At 45.1% G+C, this 5,756-nt stretch overlaps 1 protein-coding gene across 4 annotated transcripts in view; it reads left to right on the forward strand.

Moving 5' to 3' along the window:
- PRR5L (proline rich 5 like) overlaps positions 1-5,756 on the forward strand; it is a 47,912-nt gene that overhangs the window by 34,917 nt on the left and 7,239 nt on the right. The window lies entirely within an intron of this gene.

Raw genomic sequence — 5,756 nt, forward strand, 5'->3', positions numbered from 1 at the left:
GCGACTTAGGGCCATTTCCCCTTGTCCTGTCAACAGTGAGGAGAGACCAGTCCTGCTCTCACTGTAAGCACCCTTCAGATATTGGAAAAGAACATTAAGGCCTCCCTTTTTCCCCAGACTGAGCAGCCCCAGTTCTGTCAGTTGCTCCTCCTTTCACAAGCCTTGTTGCCCTTCTTTGGACCTGCTCCAGCCTCTCTCTCCTTTCTGTACTGAGGTGTCATAACTGAACACAATACATGGGTGAGGCCTTGACTTAGGACAGGACAGCCCTAGTCCTGTTCACCACAACATTCCTGATACAAGCCAGGATGGCCTTGGCCACTTGGGCTCACTCCTGGCTCATATTCAGCTGACTGTCCCTCAGTACACTATGGTCCCTTTCCCTTAGGCAGCTTTCCAGCCATTCCTTCCCAAGCTGGCAGGCTTGCTTGGGGTTGTTGAGAACAAAATGCAGGACCCAACACTTAGCCCATTGTATTCTGTACCCTATCCTTACATACTAGCACAGGGGGCTGTGTTCAAGGGATAACAAATCTTACTCTTAAAGACTGAGGCAAAGATGGCATTGAGTACCTCAGCCTTATCCTGATCGTTGGTCACCAAGTTGCCCTCAGCATGCAACAAGAGATGGAGATTCTCTCTAGCCCTCCTGTTGTTGATGTATTAATAAAAATATTTATTGTTGTTCTTTACCTTAGTGGCCAAGTTCAGTTCTAGCTGGGCTTTGGCTTTTCTGATTTTTCTCCCTGCATATCTTTAGTGTATACTTGTACTCATTGTAAGTAGCTTGCCCGCTATTCCAGAAACTATAAACTTTCCTTCTGCTCTGGTTCAGCCAACGATCTCTACTCAGCCAATCTGGCCTCTTTGCCTGTTGGCTTGTCTTCTTGTGACTTGGGGATGATCAGCTCCTGCACTTTCAAAGTAACTTCCTTAAAGCATTCCCAGACTTTCTGGGCTCCCATGATCTCCAAAACTACCTCCCAAGGGACCCTCTCAACCATAGTCCTAAAGAGGTTAAATTCTGCCCTTTAGAAGTCCAAGATGACAGCTCTGCCGACTCCCCTCAGTGATTCAGCAAGGATTGAGGAAATCTGGCATCTCATGATCACTATGTCCCAGATGGCCTCCAACCTTTACATCCCCTGCAAGACCTTCTCAGTTAACAAACAGCAGGTTCAGGATTTTGCTTCCTCTTGCTGGCTCCTTCACTAGCTGTGTCAGAAAGTTATCTCCGCACACTCTAGGAACCTCTGGGGCTGTTCCCTATCTGCTGTATTATAAATCCAGCAGATGTCTGGGAAGTTGAAGTCCCCCACAAGAACAGGGAGAGAGACCTCACCCAACTGTCTGAAAAGAGCTTTATCTACCTCTTCATCTTGGCTGGGTGGCCTGTAGCAGACTCCTGTGATAATATCAGTCTTATTGACCTTTCCTTTTTTTTCTGATCCATAAGCTCTCAATCCTATTATCACCATCATTCATTTCTGTATACATTTTTTCTTAACATAGAAGGTTACACCATGGCCTTTCCTGCCTTGCCTGTCTCTTGCAAAATGTTGGTAGCCATCCATTGCAGCACTCCAGCTGAGTGAGTAATTCCAGAGTCATTCCACCATGTTTCCATGATGGCCTCCAGCTCCTCCTGTTTATTACCCATGCTGTGTGCATTAGTGTAAAGACACCTGAGCTGGGCCCTCTTTTGAGTGGCTGTAATCATAATACCCTCATGACCATACTCAGGTGTTTCCATAGCCACCAAGCTTACACCAACCATCGTGTTTTTCCTACAAAAGGGTGAGCTGTCCTCCTCAATCAAGACTCAAGACTGTGGGATCTTGTTAGCACATCCCTCTCCTACAAGCACTGGATGTTACATACAGGCTCCGTTCTAGTGATCCCAGTTACACCTCCCCGCCCACCTTTGTACCTAGTTTAAAGCTCTATTAGTGAACCTTCCCAATTCCTGTCTTAAGACCCCTTTATGCTGGTGAGAGAAGCTACTCCTATCGGTTACCAGCAGGCCTGGTCTTGTGCAAACAGAGCAGAGGTCAAAAAAAGAGTTGCAGACTGTTCTTAATTTCCCAGGGGACTGTGATTACTGGATAGAGCAATCAAAGGAGGAAAAGTAAAGCAATAAATCTATGTTCAGAGTTCAGCCTAACGTTTTTTCTGATTATCGTAAAGAATTTTACTTCAGTTTCACAAAAATCATCTGCGGATAGTTTTTCCTCAGAGAGTTAGGTCATCCCTCACCTGAAGAGAAGAAACATTGATAAATTCTCCACTGTGCATTTCTGTTTCAGTATCTGTTCAGTCCTGTGTAACCCATTTCTACAACAAACCTGATCTTGAAGGAAACCTCTACTAAAGGAAGATCCACAACTTCTGTGTGGTTACGTGCAGCCCTTATTGGCATTAGATTGCCTGGCTTAATGTCTTAAAAATGTCTGCTGCTGTTGTGGGGAGAAAATAAGAGCAAGACCTCTTGTTTCCTGCCCAGTTATCCTATCTTAACCAGGTACAGCTTCTGGCTAAATACTTGGTGGCAAGAGAAGGAAGAATTCTAACCTCTTCCGCTGAGACCTGTCAGCTATGCTATACATTTCCAACTCGTGTTTCTGTGGAATCTCATCAATTTCACTGTGACAGCAGGAGACAGGGCCATTCTCTAGTGCTGTAAAGTCAGATAACACCCATGGCTATCTGAGATGAAATTGGAGCATTCTGGCCTGTAACTTATTTCACACTGCTATCACCTTCCTCTTCTTCCCTCTGTCCTAACTCCTGTGGAATGTTATGGTCAGAGATTGACTCTGACAAAGGTCTAGGTTATCAAACCGGCTGAGACACTTAACCAGGTGTGTTTCTAAGTGCACCAATGAAATTCTGCTGATATCTTGTTTCTAGCACTTCTGCTGAGCTGTGTGTACAGAGCTATGCAGGGAGCTGCCTTCTGGATGGGAACAGCTTGGAGTCTGGATCCAAGCAGTAGCCACTGAAGTGTCAGAATAGATCTTCACAAACTTCAGGTTCTTCGCTGGCGAGGCCTAGTTGTACTCTTTCAAATTAAATATTTGGAAAGCAAAAGCATAGATGCAGGAAGTATTTTTCCTCAGGTGTATGAAGTGTTTGGCTAATGTGTCAGCAAAGAGCTGTGCATCATGTTTTAGTAGAAGTGGAGATTAAAATCTGGCTCCTGTAATGCACGAGTGACCATCTCTTTCAGAAATAGAAATAATGACTTGAGAGCTCTGCCTCCTTAACGTGTGGGTGACAGTGGCTTAAGAGGAGCTGGGGGGGGGGGGGTTCAGGTCCCTGCGATGTATTGGGGAGCACGCTGATCCCTTTCTTAGGCAAATCTTCCTACAAATCATTTCTTCTCCATGATGGCAGGCATTGCTCTTCTAATTGCTGCAGTATTTAAGACAGTGTGTTTAAGGGACATTCAAGAATTTTAGAGGCACAATCTAAGGCTAACGGAGTGGGAAATCAGATGGAACTGAAACATGAACTTCTGGATTATTTGCAATTTCAAGAATGGCCTTTGCCTTGCTCCTTTTTAGCATTCTCTGTTTGTCCTACTTGTTTGACTATAGTAGAATAGAAGGGAAGAGGTAAAGCTTAGATTTTTCAGATTTAAAATATGCATTAGGAGTAAACTTCTACTGAGATAAGAAACCATGGGAGCGTGGGTCTGTGTGCAGTGTGGATGCACTCACACTGGAGGTTGGCTGCGTGGTCTGGGTGAGCTGTGGCTGTGCAGTGGCAGTTTGGGCCCCAGCTCACACAGGCTTCACGTCTGCCTGGTCTGTGGATGTTTTGCAATCCAGTCCCTGCTTAGTTCTGGGCTGAGCTGAAGAGCGTCTTCTGTCCTTGCAGCGTATCTGGGTTACGGTGGTTACTGCAGTGTGGTCAAACTTAGGACCTTTGCTTTACTTCTGCACACAGCAGGCAGCGTTGTACTCCTATTCTCATGCTGATAAAGGCTTGGGGAGAAGAGTGTGGTCTTGTGCAGTGTTGCTGCTAGTGCTCGCTTCAATACCAGCAGATTTTACAGTCTCCCAGATTCTAGTTAGATTTTGAAATCTGGATAATGTCAGATGCTGAAGCACCAACACATGCATCAACTCTGTAAAGTCTCCTCCTCAGTGAGCGTGTGTAAAGGTGTATGTAAGAACACAAGTACACACATAGCACGGGAGCCTCAGAACTGATGAATACAGCCTGGTTGGTTGGACTGCAAACAATTACAGTAGTTGAAGAGCACTTGTTAGCCATTCTGCCACAGAACACAAGGACGTACCAGAAGGGAATGTCAGGACCAATTTTTCCAGTTTATGTGCAGGGATGGTTGCCAGGCTTGGCAGGAGCAATTTTATGTTATTGCTTCCTACAGTGTTCTTGTATTCAATGGACTTTAACCTCCCAAGTCCTCTGGCTTGGCTGTTTAGCAGCACTAAAAGTATACACATGCAGTGGCACTTCTTTCTCACGGGAATATTTTTATTTATTTATTAAGTGAAGCTCAAGCCATGGCTATGATTTTTCATTTTCCTGTGTATCCTGGCCTCTTGGGAAGGGCTGCAAGCTGTGCCTGTTTAAATAGAGCATATTTTCATTTTAAATGTGCTGTTTAGAATTGGAGAAAAGCAAAGATTTTGCCCTGGAAAATCTGCAGCAATGGAGTTAAGAGAATTTACCACTTTTTGCTTGGCTCAGATTCATCTTCTCAGGCCTCTCCTAAGCCAAGAAACCTCTGCATAGATAAAACTGTTGCAAGACAGACATAATGTAAGTATTAATTTGTGGAATTACATTGTGGTGAACACAACATCAAAAAGCTTCTGAGTTCCCTTTGTCCTCTGCACCAATGAACTGAGCAGCCCATAGCAGTGGCTGTGTTCCTAACCTAGATAGGAGGTGGGCATCAAAGTGCTTGAGTCAGTCATGTTGCAAGTAAATAACTACCCCACCATTGGCTGCTTTTTTTTGGCATCAGCACTTGACTTTTTTGACAACAGTCAGCAAAGAAGCCCTGATAAGTAACATGCAATGTGAAGAAATAGTTGCTGCTTGGACTCCCATGTTATTTGGGTCTCATTGACACCAGACCAATTTTCACAGCCTAGGTGCAGACAGCACCAGTGATGCTGGTGTTGTGCTGCAGTGCTGCTGTGCTGGTACCAGCAGCTGCAGGGAGTTATGGGAGTGCTGGTGTGGTTCCCTTTACATGACCTTTCTCTGATGACCAACACCATCACTTGCTGTACTTGAGCTGCAGTGAATGCATAGGGAAGATATCAACTGCAACCAGCCTCAAACTTACTTGCACAAAGTGAAATCTTCTGAATGTGTTACTGAAAGCACAAGGGTGAAGTGTTGTCATTATCTGGCTGCTGTCAGTGGTGGAGTTTTGGCTGCTCCGCCGTTCCTCCTTGTAACGACACTGAGCTGGTTTTCTGCCTTTCTTATTGATGCTGATTTCAGAGCTGTTTCATAACCTTCAGAGGAGAGCACATTGCTTTGCTTTTTGTTATCTCTTATGCTCTGCAGTCTTGCGGGAAGTCTCCTACATGATCTGAAAGACTTCTGACCTTAGCACATGAAATCCTGCACTTCAAGGAAGTTGGTGAGATACCCAGTGTGGCTGCGAGCTGAGTCCCCTCTGTGTCTTGCAGCCAGCCTAACAGCTTGGACAAAGCTTTGCCTCTGCCCTGTTGCTCATTCCTGCCTCCTTTTTTTTTTCTTCCCAG

This window comes from Centrocercus urophasianus, unplaced genomic scaffold, assembly GCF_019232065.1.
Source record: "Centrocercus urophasianus isolate 14NV4802_14NV808 unplaced genomic scaffold, USGS_Curo_1.0 seq_14, whole genome shotgun sequence".
Lineage (NCBI taxonomy): Eukaryota > Metazoa > Chordata > Aves > Galliformes > Phasianidae > Centrocercus > Centrocercus urophasianus.